The 19,321-nt window shown below is 50.5% G+C and overlaps 1 protein-coding gene and 1 pseudogene across 1 annotated transcript in view; one reads left to right on the forward strand and one right to left on the reverse strand.

Moving 5' to 3' along the window:
- The window catches only part of LOC105484024 (collagen type XXIII alpha 1 chain), a 365,477-nt gene that overhangs the window by 239,200 nt on the left and 106,956 nt on the right, over nt 1-19,321 (forward strand). The window lies entirely within an intron of this gene.
- On the reverse strand, nt 12,399-12,880 carry LOC105484025 (large ribosomal subunit protein mL50 pseudogene; annotated as a pseudogene).

The raw sequence follows: 19,321 nt of genomic DNA on the forward strand, positions 1-19,321 counted from the left end.
CTTTCCTTTGCCTTTTTTTTTCTGTGTCTCCCCTTCTCTCCCTTAACCCTTTGCGCCCTGCCTTTCTCTTTGTGGAAAGAAGGAATGCACAAGTGAGGCAGAATGTCTCCTCCCGCCCCTGCCTCCAGGGCTCAGGCCCCTCTCCTGAGGCAGTCAATCCTGGTGGCTTCTGGATCTCCCCAGATAGACCACAAAAAAATGCCCCCTCTTTTTTTATTTTGTTTTATTTATTTATTTATTTTGTATTTTTAGTAGAGATGGGGTTTTACCGTGTTAACCAGGATGGTCTCGATCTCCTGACCTCGTGATCCGCTGGCCTCGGCCTCCCAAAGTGCTGGGATTACAGGCGTGAGCCACCGCGCCCGGCCCACCCCCTCTTTTAAACAAACTATGGAATGCTTTACACCCTGTGCTGTACCTCGCCTTTTTTTAATAACAGCTTTATTGATACACAATTCACAGACCATAGACTCCAACTGTCAAAAGCACAACTCAGTGGTTTTCAGTATATTCAGAACTGTGCAGCCGTCATCACAGTCAACTTTAGACGGTGATCGTCACCCTGAAAGAAGTCCTACACCCGTTGGCTGTCCTCCTCCGCTCCGCAACCCCAGGCGGCCACTCCTCTGCTCCCCGTCTCTGGCTTTGCCTATTCTGGACGTTTTTAGAGTGGGGCCCTCAGCCTGGGGTCTTCTGTGCCTGCTTCTGTCGCTGAGCGAGCACTTCAAGCTTCTTCCGTGCTACGGCGTGCTCAGCACCTTGCGTTTTATACTTGAAGACGTCTCGGAAATCATCCCATATCAGGAAATAGAAATCTGCCTCATTCTTTTTATTTTACTGTATCAATTGTAATAGGTAAGATATTTGCTCACTCAACATTCAAATGGTGTAGTAACTGCGCAAGTCAGTGAACCTGTTCATTAGCTCAGTGCCGTCCATCATTTCGCAATACGCAGTCAGCCCTCTGAACCTGCAGCTCTGCATCGGTGGATTCAGCTAAACAAAGGTCGAAAACAATTCAGAAAAAACACAAACACGCCTGTAGTCCCAGCACTCTGGGAGGCCGAGGGGGGCGGATCACGAGGTCAGGAGATCGAAACCATCCTGGCTAACATCCTTGGCGGCATGAGCCTATGGTCCCAGCTACTCAGGCGGCTGAGGCAGGAGAATTGTTTGAACCCAGGAGGCGGAGGTTGCAGTGAGCCGAGATCACACCACTGCACTCCAGCCTGAGCAACAGAGAGAGTCTCTGTCTCCAAAAAAATAAAAATAAAAAAGTAAAACTAAACCTCTTTTCTTTATAAATTACCCAGCCTCCGGTAGTTCTTTATAGCAGTGCGAGAACAGACCAATACACTGTGTAACCCAGGCTGGAAAACCGCATCTATTTAAGGTGTGTGACTTAATGTTACCATAGCTGTATAGCGTTGTGTCTTCATATCCATGGGGGATTGGTGCCAGGACCCCCCTGCAGATACCCAAATGTGGAATGCTCAAGTCCTTGATATAAAACCCTTGTTTATTTTATTTTATTTATCTTATTTTATTTGAGGGTCTTTGTGGCCCAGGCTGGAGTGCAGTGGTGTGATCCTAGCTCACTGCAGCCTTGAATTCCTGGAAAAATGTGTAGTATTTGCACATAACCAATACACATCTTCCCATATGCTTTAAATCATCTCTAGATTACTTATAATGCCTAATGTGATGTAAATGCTATATAAACAGTTACTATTCTTCATTTTTAAAATCCACTTTTTTGTTGTGTGTTTTTTCTTTTTTCTTTTTTTTATTTTTGAGACAGAGTCTCGCACTGTCTCCCAGGCTGGAGTCAGTGACGTGATCTCCACTCACTGCAACCTCTGCCTCCCGGTTTCAAGCGATTCCCCCGCCTCAGCCTCCCAAATAGCTGGGACCACAGGCTCACACCACCATGCCCAACTAATTTTTTGTATTTTTACTTGAGACGGTGTTTCACCGTGTTGCCCAGGCTGGTTTCTAACTCCTGAGCTCAGGCAATCCATCTGCCTTGGCCTCCCAAAATGCTAGGTTACAGGCATAAGCCACCACACCCAACCTAAAGGAAAGAGGTTTAATTGGCTCACGTTTTCTTTTTTTGTTTTGTTTTGTTTTTTTGAGACGGAGTCTCGCTCTGTCGCCCAGGCTGGAGTGCAGTGGTGCAATCCCGGCTCACTGCAAGCTCCGCCTCCCGGGTTCACGCCATTCTCCTGCCTCAGCCTCCCGAGTAGCTGGGACTACAGGTGCCGCCACCACGCCCGGCTAGTTTTTTGTATTTTTTTTTAGTAGAGACGGGGTTTCATCGTGTTAGCCAGGATGGTCTTGATCTCCTGACCTCGTGACTCACCCACCTCGGCCTCCCAAAGTGTTGGGATTACAGGCTTGAGCCACCGCGCCCGGCCGACTCACGTTTTCACAGTCTGTACGGGAACATAGTGGCTCCTGCTTCTGGGGAGGCCTTAGGAAACTTACAGTCATGGTGGATGGTGAAGGGGAAGCAGGCACATCTCCACATGGCTGAGCAGGAGAGAGGGAGCACGAAGTGTGAAGTGCTACACATGTCTAAACAGCCAGTCTCGCGAGAACTCTCTCACTGTCATGAGAACAGCACCCAGGGGATGGTGTTAAACCATTAAGCCACTCCCGTGATCCAGTCACCTCCCACCAAGCCCCACCTCCAACATTGAGGATTACAATTGAACAGGGGACTTGAGTGGGGACACAGATCCAAACTATATCACTTAAGAAAACCCTGTCTCGCCGGGCGCGGTGGCTCACGCCTGTAATCCCAGCACTTTGGGAGGCCGAGGCGGGCGGATCACAAGGTCAGGAGATCGAGACCATCCTGGCTAACACGGTGAAACCCCGTCTCTACTAAAAATACAAAAAATTAGCCGGGCGAGGTGGCGGCGCCTGTAGTCCCAGCTACTCGGGAGGCTGAGGCAGGAGAATGGCGGGAACCCGGGAGGCGGAGCTTGCAGTGAGCCGAGATCGCGCCACTGACTCCAGCCTGGGCGACAGAGCGAGACTCCGTCTCAAAAAAAAAAAAAAAAAAAAAAAGAAAACCCTGTCTCTACAAAAAGGAAAACAAATAGCAGGGCAGGGTGGCATGTGCCTATAGCCCCAGCTACTTTCCAGGCTGAGGCAGAAAGATCACTTGAGCCCAGGAGTTGGAGGCTGCTGTAAGCTATGATCACCGCTGCACTCCAGCCTGGGCAACATAGAAAGACCCTATCCCAGCAAGCAATACAATTTTTATTTGTCAATTATACTTCAATAAAAATAGGGGGAAAGAATTATAAAACTGGAAAATAAAAGAGTCAGATGATATAAAACAGTATCCAGTGGGAAAAGTCCCAACCACCCCTGTCCCTCAGCAACCAAGCTGCCTTGCCTGGGAGTTACCAGTCACCCTGCATCCTGGGCAGGGTGTTTTAGGCTCTTGCAAACAAACACATATGTAAATACAGTCTTTTCTCCCTGTTTTTTTTTTAAACTCAGTGGTAGCACAAAACACACAGTTTTGTTTCCTGTTTCTACATCATGGACTATCCGAGCTGTTTTGTCTCCCGGATGGAATGTCTTTGTGTTTTTGAATGGCTGCATTAAATGACATTCGGGTGAGTCCGTGGGAGGGATAAATTCCTAGATGTAGGGCCGGGCGCGGTGGCTCACGCCTGTAATCCTAGCACTTTGGGAGGCCGAGACGGGCGGATCACGAGGTCAGGAGATGGAGACCATCCTGGCCTACACGGTGAAACCCCGTCTCTACTAAAAAATACAAAAAACTAGCCGGGCGACATGGCGGGCGCCTGTAGTCCCAGCTACTCGGGAGGCTGAGGCAGGAGAATGGCGTGAACCCGGGAGGCGGAGCTTGCAGTGAGCTGAGATCTGGCCACTGCACTCCAACCTGGGCGACAGAGCGAGACTCCATCTCAAAAAAAAAAAAAATTCCTAGATGTAGACCTGCTGGGTCCCCGCGTCTGTGATGACATAGCTCTGACTCCCATCCAGGGAGAGATATCACCCACACCCTGGCCTCCTCCATGCCGCTGAGGACGTGCTTCCCAGGGCCCTGCTAAGCCTCATGTGACTATTTCATTGCAAGTGGGTACTATTTCATGTTACCGCTTTATCCTAAGAGATGCGAAGCCATGTCCTGGGGAGAGGTCATTTGCGATTCTCTGTGACTAAAGGTGAGTTGGGTACGTTTCAGAGAAACTTGCATTTCCTTTTCGGCAAATGGCCCAGTCCTGTCCTTGGGTCACTCTTCTGTTGGCTATTCACCTCTTCCTCACCGTTTGTAGGAATGTTTTAAGGAAGTTTTCATATGGGTTGGAAATATTTTCTCATGGTTTTATACTTTTAACTACTTTGGGGGGTTTTGTTTTGTGTTTGCATCATGAAAAAAAATTTCAATGTATTCCCATTTATCAGTCTTTTATGGCCTCTGAGGTTTGTGTCAGATATAAAGGGGCTTTCTCAAATCAGACATAAAAGAAATTTGTAGCTTTTATTTATTTTTTTTTACTACTTTTATAGCTTCATTTTGCTCCATTCTTTTTAAAGGCTGCATAGAGTTTCATTGCACCAGTACGCCGTAATTCACTTCACCGATCTCCCGTTATTGGTCTTTGGAGCTGTTTCCAGTCTTTTTCTATTAGACGTGATGCTGCAGTGCTTCCCCTCATACATCAGGCTTTTGTGCATGTGTGGAAGTATATCTGAGGATGAATTCCTCAATGTGGAGTTGCTAGATCAAAGAGTGTGTGCATTTGAGATTGTGAAGTGTGTGTTGCCAGTTACCTTCTGAAGACGTTCTCATATATTTGCCCCTTTCAGTGGTATGTGAGAGCAGCTTGCCAACTCTCCTTTTCTCAAGTGGGAAATACTTCCATTATTTTCTTCCCAAAATATTCAGTGTGAGGAGGATGGACCAAACAGACGTGCTGGGCCTCGTTCTACACAAGTATGAGAGATGGAGACTCCCCTGTCAGCAGCCCTAGGGAGCAATTATGTTTATCTCATCTTATACCTGGTGAGCAGGCAGACCACTGCACTCAGAGGGGCATCCTTAGAAGGAGAATGCATCTTCCGGAGTTTTTAGCCTACGTTGTCTATTAGGCCCCGAGAAACAGATCACCCGTGTCTCTTAGCTGGGTGCAGCATTCGTCTCTGGAGAGAAGGTAAAGAGGTTTGCCTTTGCTGTGTATTGAAAAGAGGTCAAGAGGAGCTGTGCTTCTGTATTTTATGCATTAATTCAAACTCCGTCTTTACAGTGAACTGTTGCTCCTTATGAGAACTGTAAGCGCAGTTGCTCTGAACACCCAAGGTCATGGGGGTTTGTCTCATCTCCCTCCTCCTCCCCCGTTTTCATTCTTCAGCAGAAGTTCTCACCTCATTGGCTGAACTCTATTTTTGTTTGTTAAATTTCTTTAATAGCATTTCCATCTTGCTCATTTCAAAAGTGGTCATTTTATCTGTCTCTTCTTTTAAGAGAGAAAAGATCCAAAGTGCTAAGGTGTGTGACAACTGCTCCATAGCTCTGCCCACTTGATCCAGCCACAGAACTGCCTGCGGCTTCTTGGTGAGACCGGGACAGCAAGGACGATGCCCACCCCACAGGGCCGCCCGAGAGCTGAGCAGAGAAGCCGGGATGAAAGTATCTGGCTTAGGGCCTGTGCTTTAGTCCGCTAGGGCTGACATAAAATCCCACAGACTGGGTGGTTTCAACAACAGAAAGTTATTTTCTCGAAGTTCTGGAGGTTGAACATCCAAGACCAAGGTGTCGTTAGAGTTGATTTCCAGCGAGGCCTCTTCCCGGCTTGTAGGTAGCTGCTGTGTTCTCACCTGGCCAGGAGACGGAGAGCTCTGCCCTCCCCTGTTCTTACAAGAGCACCAGTCCTTTCAGGTTAGGGCCCTACCTTATGACCACATTTTACTTTAATTGCCTCCTTAAAGGCCTCGTCTCCAAATATAGTCACAGTGGGGACCAGGGGCTTCCACATACAAACTGGAGGAGACGGGGGCACAGTTAGTCCAAAACAGCCTGGAACACGGAATGCAGCCCAGAGGCTGTGCACCAAGAAATCAGCGCTGTCCCCAGCAGTGTCAAATCGGAGATCCCCAGATGACCCCAAACCTTGCCCCAGCCTGCGCTGCCACCTCGTGCCTCCCCCACACTCCAGACGCCGTTTTCTGTCTCATCCTTCCTGTTAAAGAAACAGTGGGGCGAGTGCAGCCTCCCTGGCCCCTGGGGGTCCTATGGCAGCTCAGCAGCCCTGTGGATCATTTCTATGCTGGTGGTTTTCACCGAGCCCCCAGTTCCCTGGGCAGAGGCTGCTGAGACAGGTCCCCATCAAGGCTCGCCGAGGCTCCAGTCCACTGTGCACACACGTTATTGCCCATCCAAAGGTTTGCTTCCTGCTCCCCGCCCTAACCCGCCGGGTAACTGTCAGCATGGGAGGCTGAGCCTGCTCTCCCTCACTCCTCCTCTGGCTGCCTTTCTCCCCACCTAGATCTTTCCCTAAAGCCAGAATCCCCCTGCTCACCTCCAGAGCCAGCTGCAGCTGCACCTCATTCATCGTGAGCATCCTCGCACTCAGAGGCCCGTCTCCGTGTCTCTGTTGCTGGGCGTGAGTGCTGTGCCACGCCGCAGGGACAGTCAGTGGAGCTGCGGAGCACGGCTTTCCTGCCTGAGCAGCCCCGGGGCTTTGGCTGTCTCAGGGTTGGCAACCCCCAGGAGACCACCCCCGCTGGCCTTGTCCTTGATAACAGGCAGGAAGTGGTCCCTCCCTGGATGGGAGGATTCCGGCCTGGGACATGGTTGTTGGATAGATAGCTGCTGTCGGGCCGTTCTGCCCCTCAGTTTGTTAAAAGTGAGGATCAACACAGCTGGCCCAGAGTCGGGAAGAGGCGTGCTGCAGGGAAAGGCCCTTGGACAGGAAAAGTGACCCAGCTTAAGTCAAGGCCAGGGGAGTGGAGTGGGCAGGCCACACACGGCCTAACAGGCTGGCGTGGCAGCAGGACTGCTCAGGGTCTCGGGCAGCCTTGTCCCATTAACAGATGTCTCAACGTATCCACACTTCCTCTGTGGCTCTTGGAACCCCGGGTTATAATTATCTGGTGAGGAATCCCTGGGGCAGCCACAAGCTACCTGTGCCTGCTTCCTCCCCACATTGTGAGTCCTGACATTGCGCTGGGCCCCCCACCCCTCTGTTCATCCAGCCTTGCTTCCTGACTGCTCTGCCCTAGACGTCGTGCTGGGTGCTGGAGTACCATGCCGGCGACTCCCCAACTTCCCACAGCTAACTTGCTGTGCACCAGGCACTGTGGTGGCTGCTGGGACCCTAAACCAGCTGTCAGAGGGTGAGCGGATGATACCCAAGCGCAAAGGACTGAGATGGAGAAATAGAAGCATGCTTCAGAGCCAGGCAGGGCTGGGAGCAAGAAGGAGCAGAGGGGCATGACCAGGACGGCGTCCTGGAGGAGGTGGCGTGGGTGCTCGGCCTGAGGACTGAGTGGAAGCTGACTGTGTGGGAAAGTGATCAATGTAATTGTAGGCAGGGGAACAGCATGGCACAGACTTGATGTCCCTGGGCACAGCCAGCTTGCATTGTGACCTGATTTTAGGGTGCCTGGAGAGGGGGCACAGAGAGCCTGAGGACCGTGAAGGCCGGGAGACTTGATAGGAGCCGAGACCCTGGGTGCACATGCACTGGCACCTCATTGGGGGTGGGAGCTTTTCCCGAGTCCTGCCCTCCCTCCCGAGTCCTGCCCTCCCTCTGCAGGCCTGGGAGGGAGAGAAGACCCTGGGGAGGTGCCAGAGGTCCCCAGCCAGTCAGGGGCCACCACAGGGGGCGGCCTCCTCTAGATCACACCCACCAGTGGAGCTGAAGCCACACAGACCTCCCCCCGCCCCACCCCTGCAAGGAGGAGCCTGGGGCCCAGGTGAGGGTTGGGGGAGCCCGGTAGGACTTGGCCCATCATTAATTCATGCAGTCAACAATCCGGTGTTGAGTCCATCTTCTTGGGGCTCCCATGCTAGCACAGGGAGACAGAAGACAAAAAAATAAAAACAAAAAACTTCCCATTACATTGGATGGTGATAGTGCCATGGAAAGATGAGGCAGGAAGCGGGAGGCACCGGAGGCCAGGCGTGGGGCGTGGGGTGACTCCGCCTAGGGAGGGCCAGGTGTGGGGCGTGGGGGATGGTCCCGCCTAGCAGAGGGCCGGAGAGGACCAGCCACTTTTTTCTGCTGCCAAATCTATTGTGACTTTAATAAAGTGAGAAAGGAAACCAGTCACAGCATCACCCGGGTCATCAACACCAGTGTGATTATCCTGGGCACCCGCCACAGTGGGCCTCTGCCTCCTGCCAGTCCTCAGTGGGGAGGGGCTTTCTCCTGCCACCTCTGTCACATCTTTCAGCTCGGATTCCCCTCACCCAGCTGCCTGTGCCCCTGCTATTTCTCTGGTCCCAACTCATTGTTGGTTTTTACCTTGGGGAAAAAAAAAAATCCAAATATGGAAACCTCTTAATACAAACCAGATGAGGGGCTGGTAAAAATGTTTTCTCCGCATCAATCACCCAAGTTCTTGCTGTGCTGAGAATTTGGTAAACCCTCATCGGCTCTACCAAGCATCCCTTCCAGACTGCCTAGCAAGACGCAGGAAAACAATGCCGCCTTCTGTGTGTTCAGCAGAGCACCTCTTCACATGCGTGCACCCCACTCCTGCTTGGGCTCAGGTGGGATTTGGGGGTCCGCCTGTGCTGCTGATGCGGCGGGGGAGGCTGACGCTCTGCAGTGGGGCGAGTTGCAGCTCTGAGTTGGGTCCCCCTCCCTGCTGGGGGGTTGGCCTGGGCCATGTGCAGAGAGTGACTGGGCCTCAGATGAAAGGGCTGAGGAAGGGCTGGATTCGGAGCAGGTGGAGTGGCAGGACCCAGGACCTCTTGGAAGTCCCTCCCTAAATCAGACTTAAGAAGGTGGAAGCCATCGGGCACCCATGGGGGCCTGGTCCTGGGAAGGGGCTCTGCAGACCCCTTTGCCGTCCTGAGGCGGAATGCTCTACAGCCAGGCGGGGAACTCGGCCCAGAAGCTGGGTAGTAAGTGGGCATGAGGCTCTTTGTTAGCGGGGAAACCGCTGTTTCGGTATGCCTGCTGGCCCAGCCCTGTTCGGAGCCCTGAGACCACACACCCAGCCCTGACTGCCAAGGGAGGTAGCCATGAACATGGAAAAGGACCAGAATGTAGCATGACAGGGCTTGGTGGGGGTGGGGGACACAGGACGGGGCCTTGACCCTGCCAGGGGCAATTTAGGTTAGCCTTCTGCCTAAGGTGTCCCCTCCTCAGTAGGAAAAAATAGCTATTAGCAATGGGGTAGAGGAGGAGTTCTTTTCAGTAAAATAAGAAGAAGAAAGCAGGTGATCATAGCTGAGAGTCGTCCCAGGTGTGTGGGAACACAGAGGTCCCTGCAGGCGGCAGAGCTGTGGGAAGAGCCCCCACCAAGCCCTGGGCGGCAGGTGGGGAGGCCAAGGCAAGGCTAGTGTAGCAGGTGGCGTCAGTGCAGCTGGAGCTGGATGGGAACAGGGGTGGGGTGAGGTGGCAGGGCAGCAGGAAGCACATGGAGGCACAGGAGACCCCTGAGGTGCACGGCTGGGGCTGGGAGGCATGAATTCAGGACAGGGGAAGATGATCAAAGTTCCAGACCACTCCTCTAAGTTTCTAGAACTGTGCTGGCCTATATGGTAGTCACTAGCCCACGTGGCTATTTAAATTTGTTCGGGTTTTTTTCTTTTCTTTTCTTTTCTTTGAGATGGAGTCTCGCTCTGTCACCAGGCTGGAGTGCAGTGGCGCAATCTGGGCTCACTGCAACCTCCGCCTCCCGGGTTCAAGTGATTCTCCTGCCTCAGCCTCCCGAGTAGCTGGGACTACAGGCGCCTGCCAGCATGCTGGGCTAATTTTTGTACTTTTAGTAGAGATGGGGTTTCACCATGTTGAACAGGATGGTCTCGATCTCTTGATCTCATGATCTGCCCGCCTCAGCTCCCAAAGTCCTGGGATTACAGGCGTGAGCCACCGCGTCTGGCCCTGTGTTTTATTTATTTTTTTAATAGAGATATAACTCAACATAAAATTCACCATTTAAAGTGTGTGACTCCGTGGTTTTTAGTATATTCACAGACTGTGCAGCCGTCACCGCTGTCTGATTCCAGAAAGTATCCATCACGCCAAAGGGAAGCTCTAGCAGTCCCTTCCCATGCCCTCCCCCAGGCTCTGGCAACCCCGCGTCTGCTGCTTTCAGTCCCTCTGGATGTGCCTGTTCGGGACATTTCCTGTGAGTGGAACCGCACAGTGTGGCTTTTTCACCTAGCATGTGTTCAAGGTTCATTCATGGCTATTTAAATATAAAAAGTTAAATATAAAGTCTAGTCCTTCGGTCACACTGGTCATATTTCAGGTGCTCCACGGCCACCTGGGCTCTTAGTTTCCATATGGATGGCTCAGCGGACGTTTCCATCCTTGCAGGAAGGTCTCAGGCCTGTGAGGCTCCCAGTGCCTCGGTGCACAGTGAGGACAGGGAGGAGGGGGAGGCAGCCTCAAGCAGGGCCACTAGACCCTACTGGGCCTCACCCTGCTCACCTGATGGGCATGGACTCATGGTCCCCTTTTCAGGTCCCTGGAGGCCGGAAGGAGACCCATCAAGGATTTTTGCTATTTCACAAGCTCTGAGGAAAATCATGCCTTGTTGAGGAATCAGCCTCCCAGGCCAACCCAACGCTGGGGCACTTGGATTTCCGCTTGAGCTTTATCAGCCCAGTGTGAGGCTGGTGTCTATCTGCAGCCTTCAGAGGCTCCGACGGGCTGCTGAATATGACTCTGATTAATCACGATGGGAAAATGAGTTAGCTGTTGCTGCGTAAACGCAGCTTGGGACACGTGATCTTTTTGGTGGGATGGAAAAGAATGAACAGGGCCCTTGTGTGATTGATTGCAACATCTACAGGCAAAACCGTTATTCGCATTCTTGTTGATAGCCTTCAAGAGTCAGATTTTGGGGAAGTACGTGAAGGGGCATACATAGAAACATGCGTATATGTATATTAAGACATATGTACATATGTGTGTTTAACTTTAAAAGATCAATTTGTGGCCGGGCATGGTGGCTTACACCTGTAATCCCAGCACTTTGGGAGGCCGAGGCAGGTGGATCACCTGAGATCAGGAGTTTGAGACCAGCCTGGCCAACATGGTGAAACCCTGTCTCTACTAAAAATACAAAAAAATTAACTAGACGTGGTGGCGGGCACCTGTAATCCCAGGTACTGGGGAGGCTGAGGCTGGAGAAAAATTTGAACCTGGGAGGTGGAGGTTGCAATGAGCCAAGATTGCACCATTGCACTCCAGCCTGAGCGACAGAATGAAACTCCTTCTCAAAAACAACAACAACAACAATAAATAAATAAATAAATAAATAAATAAATAAATAAATAAAAAGATCGATTTAAACCCATAGCTTTTCTTTCATTCCTGACAATTTACAGCGATTTTTTTTTAACAAATCTACTTTAATTCCAAAAGAAATTAATCTAGAATGGTCAGTAATATACAACATACTTTTATGTTTATTTTATAGGTATCTAATACAAGTTTATTTGTACATATGCAATGTATAATAACTCTATAACTCTTATCTTAGATATGAGTCCTAACAGGATGAAAATATTTTCTTGTAACTACTACTTTATGCCTATGAAGGGTGTGAACTTTCAACGTCCTCTTGTCTTAAACCCAAGTTAATGACAGTGTCCTCTCAAAATTTTTCATAAATTATTAATGACCTAATTTCATTTTAAAAAATGGTTTCAAAAAGGCCGGGTGCAGTGGCTCATACCTGTAATCCCAGCAACTTTGGGAGGCCAAGGCAGGCGAATCACGAGGTCAGGAGATTGAGACCATCCTGGCTAACACAGTTAAACCCCGTCTCTACTAAAAAAAAAAAAACACAAAAAATTAGCCGGGCGTGGTGGCGGGCACCTATAGTCCCAGCTACTCGGGAGGCTGAGGCACTAGAATGGCGTGAACCCGGGAGGCGGAGCTTGCAGTGAGCTGAGATCGCGCCACTGCACTCCAGCCTGGGCGACAGAGCGAGGCTCTGCCTCAAAAAAAAAAACTGGTTTCAGCAAATATGAAAATAGAGAGTCCTGTTAGTTGTCCATTCATAATATGAGAAAAAAAAGAGATGATACATTCCTCTATAGAAAAGTGGGTTTAGAGACCAGTTCTGGCAGTATTTCACCTGGTAAAGTATCAAAAGGTCTAATAAGCAGGCCCGTTGCTCAGGGAAAAAAATGATTTCAGTGTGTTTCTCTTCCGAATTGCTCAGTAACTCCAAGTGATTTCCAGATTGGGCGGGGGGAGATTACTGGCCCTGAGTGCATCAGATTTAGATCTATCTTGAATAGGGACATTATAGAGCTCAAGACCATTTCTAACCCTGCACATCTGGTGGAGTCTGGAGTTAGAGACCACATGACCCAAGTCATCAGCTAAATGTACCAAGAGATTGAACTTTAGAGGACCATCTTCCTGGCAGATGTCTTGCCAATTACCAGGAAGAGATGAACCAAAAACTTCTTTAACATAAGATTCCAAACGGCCCTGGAGATCTCCAGGTGGTGAGTATCCTCAGCTTTGTGAGGGTGTAACACCAGGATAGGTTCCTCTTTCACCTCTTCTCCTGCCTCAGCAACCTCTGGCACTTTCTCTTTTCTGGATCAAGACCAAAATTCTCTACGTGTGGCTGCTGAGACTGTCCACATGAAGACTCCTCTGGTAATGCCAGACACAGGTCGCTCCGCCATCTTCGATGAGATCCACGGGCCTGAGCTACAGCGATCTTAATAAAGAGAAAGTTGGGAACTTTCTGGAGGCAGTGGGCCTACAGTCGGCCCTCTGTTTCAATAGGTTCTGTGTCTCTGGTTTCAACCAACTGTAGATCAAACATATTAGGAAAAAATGGGTAGTTGTATCTGCATTAAACACAGACCTTTTTTTTTTTTTTTTTTTTTCTTTTTTGAGACAGTCTCGCTCTGTCGCCCAGGCTGGAGTGCAGCGACATGATGTCGGCTCACTGCAACCTCCGCCTCCCAGGTTCAAACGATTCTCCTGCCTCAGCGTCCTGTGTAGCTGGGACTACAGGGGTATGCCACCAGACCTGGCTAATTTTTGTAATTTTAGTAGAGACGGGGTTTCACCATATTGGTCAGGCTGGTCTCGAACTCCTAACCTCAGGTGATCGACCTGCCTTGGCCTCCCAAAGTGCTGGGATTACAGGCGTGAACCACCGCACCCGGCCACAGACCTTTCTTCTTGCCATTATTCCCTAAACAGCTGTGTAAAATACAGTGTAACAGCTGTTTACATAGCATTTGCATTGATTAGGTATCAAAATCTAGAGACAATTTGAAGATGTGTGTAGGTTATGTGCAAATACAACATCATCTTCTGTAAGGGACTTGAGCATCCATGGATTTTGGTATCTTTTGGGGGTGCTGGAACCAATCCCCCACAGATACCAAGGGATGACCATACTTACATTACTGCATAATAAAACCAGTTTCTACATGTTCATTTCTTTTCTAAACGTTCAAGTGATGGGCACAATGTAAAAATTAGGAATAGACAGCTATCTTGGACTTTTGGAGAAGAGAGAAATTTAGGTTGAGAATGGTCTTTTAAAAAACATTTTAGGCTGGGTAGAGTGGCTCACGCCTGTAATCCCAGCACTTTGGGAGGTCAAGGTGGGCAGATCACAAGGTCAGGAGATCGAGACCATTATGGCCAACATGGTGAAACCCCATCTCTACTAAAAATACAAAAATTAGCCGGGTGTGGTTGCATGCTACTGTAGTCCCAGCTACTCAGGAGGCTGAGACAGAAGAACTGCTTGAACCCAGGAGACAGAGGTTGCAGTGAGCCAAGATCACGCCACTGCACTCCAGCCTGGGTGACAAAAGCAAGACTCTGTCTCAAAAAAAAAATTATAATGGAAAAATTCAGATGTTTGCACAAGCAAAATAGTGTAATGAACTCCCATGCATGGACCCCACATCCAGCTTCAAGAAATTTCAGCTGTATCCCATCCACACCCCTTTCCCCTTCATTCCTCTGATTGTTGACTCAGTCCTCTTTCTTCTAAAAAGCCTGTAGCTGGATTTTGGCTTCTATCCAATCAACAGTCTTTGTCTTTTTACCGACAAGTTTATGGTTTCAGCTTGTGCCCTGCCTTTTCTAGGTTTCTTGGTTAATCCTTTCTTTTTATAAATAAAAATGTTATCCATATGTTCCTCGGTCACATGACTGCTCCCTCGCGTCCCTGGATCTCCCCTCCACCCAGTCCCCATCCTATCACTCTCTCTTTCTCTTCTGGATCTTAGCTAATTGATGGGGTGGAGGTGGGGAACAGTCTTCACTTCGGAATCTGATCACCCTTTGATCTTCTCGTGTCTTAAACCACGTGCTGATCCCGAGTGTTTCCCACATGGGTCTTTACGTGGCCAATCTCTAGGGCCTCCTGTGTTTGAGAATGTGTTGGTCCTGCCCTCACACTTGGATGACAGTTGGCTGGATGTAAAGTGCGGGGTGCAAAGTTCAGTACTCAAAACCTCAGTGCTCACTTCAGTACTCACAACTGTTACTCCTCCCCTGTGGCCTTACAGTCCGCATGGCTGTCGGAAAGTGTGGTTCTGTCTGAGTCTTGCTCCTTCGTCAGGTTCTCTGCTCTCTGGGGACTTTTAGGCGTCTCTCTATCTCTGATAGTCTGAAATTTCACTCGAATGTGTTGCAGTATGGACTTTTTCTTCCTTCTGTTTGCAATTCTGTGGGCCTTTCCTTTTTTTCTTTTTTGACAAGAATGAGACTTTAATCAGTTTGAAGTGGAGTTTATAACACCAAGAGATAAAGGGTTGTGAACAAACACAATAACAAATGGACATCTGATGGGGATGAGGCATTATCCTGTACACATCATATTGGTATTTTTGTGTATCCGCCACTGCTGCACAGCACACGGGTATCTGAAGAGGCTGAATCAGAGTTAACAGACTGAAATTGTTTAGTATAGATATTCTAGTTGAAAACAGGTTGAACTTTTGAACTGGCAGGTAGAAGGCAACTCTGCCAAACACTGCAGCTAAAGCCCCCACTTGAGTGCACAATTCCATCCCTACCATCTGGATGCAGGACACAGTAACTGTACTTAAAGGTAAACGAGGCACTCTGTGGCAACCACAGCCATCGTTATGAACATGTTGCACACAATTTCTAGAACTAAACATTTAACTTGTGCCCTGCTTTTATTTTTTAAAGCTGAAACATTCGATGGTGCCGGTAAACCCCACTTAAGTTTATAACCTGTGCCACAGCAAAGAATGGTGATGCTACTTATTCAGCTACCCTGTTAAAAGTATGGCAGGCACGTTCAAGAGGAGCTACAAAGGACTTGGGATGGTAGAGGGCCCAGTTGTAAGCTTTCTCAAAAGTGATGCTTTCAAGTAACTTCAGACATGTAAGCTGCTGCGCATCCAAAAGGTCTAAGGAAACATTCCAGAAACTCAGAGATTACCTACGGAATGCATTTTAGGCTAATTATGAATACTGCCATAAATACAGTTTTAATTAGGACTTGAAAACTTTTCAGTCATAGCGATTCTTGTCAAATTCTATGGGGATGGTAACTGAACTAAAGTAAGGAGAGTATGTAAAATGTATATTTATATGTATATATAATATATATCATGCCATTTTTCCATTTCCAGTGACTACACCATAAAATTAATCAGGGCTTCTCAAAACCATTGACACATTCAAAATCAAAACTCTTATTCAGACCTTCACATTCCAAAGGAAAAATAATAACAGCGCACAAAGCCTCTCTGGGCCTTTTCAGTCTGAGATCCTTCATCTTTCTTTAATTCTAGAAATCGACCTCTATCGTTTCCCGCCATCATTATCATGTTCTCATAGGTACTACTGTCAGTCTGTGTACTACATTGTAATACAGCCTGATTTCTTGTTTAGTAAAAATAATAGAAAAATAGGGACCCTCAAGGAGGAGAGGGCTGAGAATCATTGGCACATCACAAGCCATCTTCCTTTTTTAAAATACATTAATGTTCTGAAAGCCTGCCCTGTCCAAGCTTGGAGTATGGATTTTCTCTTCTCTGCTCACTCTGCCCCGCGTGGAGGTTTTGCTTTGCACATCAGGGTTTTCCGGCGTAGGAGGACAAGGCCTGCCCAGGTCGCACGGCTAGATGTGGGGCAGTGATGGGGTTTGCACCTCAGCCCTCCTGACTCCACTGTTAAGGCTTATTGATTGATTGATTGATTGATTGAGACAGAGTCCCACTCTGTTGCCCAGACTGGAGTTCAGTGACATGATCTCAGGTCACTGCAGCCTCTGCCTCCCAGGTTCGAGCAATTCTCATGCCTCAGCCTCCTGAGTAACTGGGATTACCAGCGCACCACCAAGCCCAGCTAATTTTTTTTATTTGTAATTTTAGTAGAGGTGGGGTCTCACTGCGTTGGCCAGGCTGGTTTCAAACTCCTGACCTCAAGTGATCCGCCCGCCTCGGCCTCCCAAAGCGCTGGGATTACAGGTGTGAGCCACCGCGCCCGGCCTCAAGGCTCTTTAATTGTCAGGGGACTCCTGGGGTGGAAGTGCTTTGATTCCTTTGCTGAACCCCTTCTGCGGAGGGCTGCTGAGTGCGGCTGCAGTTCCCACATGGCCCCTGATGGAGGAATATTTGCACTTAGGGCAGAGTCTCCCACCTGGCACTCCAGCAGGTCTGGGATGGGGACTGCCCTCTGGCCGGGTGACAGCTGGTTACAGTTCACTATGTGGAATCGCTGGCACCAAGATGGTTTCCTGGCATCCTTTTTCTCAGGCCACAACACCCCTCCTGCATTGATGATCCTGAGTCTCTTTGCTCCGTGTCTTCACCCACCTGGCCTTCACTCATCCGAAGGTAGCCTCAGAGGCTGGCAGGGGCAGTCTGGGCCGTGGCTCAAAGGCTCCCTCGATACCTGCAGGTTTCCTGGGTGGAGACACAGCCTGCTGCTCTGGGTTGAGCTTCTCTGGGTTGAGTGATGTCCCATTTCCCAGGTCCCACCGGCCGGAGCATCTGAGGCTCCCTGCGGGTTTGGCAGCTTCACTGTATCCAGAGCGAGACGCAAATGCAGTGAGACCGGAAGTTTAATTTTTTGGATGTGGCAGCTCCCATACCGCCCCCGGACCTGTGCTGTGCCGGGTGTGGCTAGTTATGCAGGACGTGCCCGTAACTGCGCCCGCAGGGTATGGGGCATGGCACATGTGCCACACCTTGTCCCGTAAACGGATGTGAGACCCCCGAACAGCCCCAGGGATGCCACAAGGCAGGTGTTGTTAACAAATATTGACAGGGCACCTACTGTGTGCCCGGCTCAGAGCTGGGCACTGAGGAGATGATAACACAGCAAACAGCGGTTCCCCTGCCATGGAGCTTCCCTTGTGGTTAGGGGAGACAGGCAGTAAATGAGGGTTTCACAGGTCCAAAGGTCGGTGTGTTACGAAAAAAGGGAGGCAGGTGAGGGCAGTCTCGAGTGCCGGGCGAGAGTGAGGGTGGCAGTTTTCCATGAGAAGGTGGCATGTGAGCAAAGATGTGAAGGAAGTGAGGGGCTCGCCAGGTGGCTGTTTGGAGGAAGACAGTCTCCAGAAACAGGAACCGCCAGTGGTCAGGTCCTGAGGTGGGCGGACTGCCGGCTGCTGCAGGAGCAACTGAGACGACTGTGGCTGAAACGGGGATGAGGGAGAGAGGTGAGTGGGAGACCAGGTCAGGGACCAGGGGCCCAGGTCTGCCAGCAGATCGGGGGCAGCCTGGGGGCAGGTAGGCAGGCCACACCTGAGACTGTGTGCTGGCTCCCCAGCCTCTTCCAGCCTCACCCACCCGGGGCCCAGGGCAAAGCCCAAGGCAGAGCCGTCTGTGGAAAACATCTGCCTCCCCACCCTTGTCATGTTTAGTTGTAGATTTTGAAAGGGAAACCTTCACTGGGGTCCCCTTTGCTCAGGTCAGAAGAGCCAGGCTAGCCGGGCCCTTCCTTCTGTGCTCTGGGGTACCCGATTGGAGCAGGAGTCTGGGAGAGCGGCCACTGAAGTGTGCCCTGCATGGGAGGCCTCAGCTCAGAGAGGCTGAAGGAAGTGACCGACCTGTCTCGGGTTCCTCAGCCGAGGTTCTTATTCTCCTTGTAAAGACCGGATGGGGGTCAGGCGTGGTGGCACGCACCTGTGGTCCCAGCTAGTCCAGAAGCTGAGGCGGGAGAATGGCTTGAGCCCAGAAGTTCAAGGCTGAAGTGAGCTCATCACACTACTGTGATCAGTCTGTGTGACAGAGACCCTGTCTCATTAAACTTTTTAAAAAAGAAGAGCTAGTGGGGCAGGCCCTGGACAGGGAGTGGGGGACGCAGCCAGGCTCTGCTCCACCATCAGGAGCCATGTGGCCCAGAAAAGGTCAGCCCAGTTGTCTCAGCTCAAGGGACTCAGTTTCTCCATCGTCATAATGGGGGAAATAGAGCTGGCGAGTATGGTCAGTATGCGGTCTAAACCAGTTGATCTCTGCCTGGCGGGACAGCCACCCCTCCGGGGTATGACCTTGAGCCCCAAGCCCATGCACATCAGCCGTGCTGCCTGGCCTCACACTTCATGTAAAGAGAACAACTGCATGGGTTTCTGGATGGAAAGTGGGAGCACCGTTTCAGAAAAGCCAGGCCTTGCTCCTGCCTACCTCCATTCTGGTGACCAGACTCCCTCACTGCCCCTGGGAGGGCTGAGGACCGGAAGCCCCGGTGTCCAGACTCCCTCACTGCCCCTGGGAGGGCCGAGGACCAGAAGCCCCAGTGTCCAGTCCCTCACTGCCCCTGGGAGGGCCGAGGACCGGAAGCCCCCGTGTCCAGTCCCTCACTGCCCCTGGGAGGGCTGAGGACCGGAAGCCCCGGTGACCAGACTCCCTCACTGCCCCTGGGAGGGCCGAGGACCAGAAGCCCCAGTGTCTAGTCCCTCACTGCCCCTGGGAGGGCTGAGGACCGGAAGCCCCAGTGACCAGACTCCCTCACTGCCCCTGGGAGGGCCGAGGACCGGAAGCCCCGGTGTCTAGTCTGCCGTCAGCCAAACACATGCAGAGCCTTGATGGGTATTCCCCGTGTGCCCTGTGACCATCAGCTTCTGCAGAGAGAACTTCAGGCCACTCCCGACCTCTGCATCAGCCCCTGGA

This window comes from Macaca nemestrina, chromosome 6 (genome assembly GCF_043159975.1).
Source record: "Macaca nemestrina isolate mMacNem1 chromosome 6, mMacNem.hap1, whole genome shotgun sequence".
In the NCBI taxonomy this organism is placed as follows: Eukaryota; Metazoa; Chordata; class Mammalia; order Primates; family Cercopithecidae; genus Macaca; species Macaca nemestrina.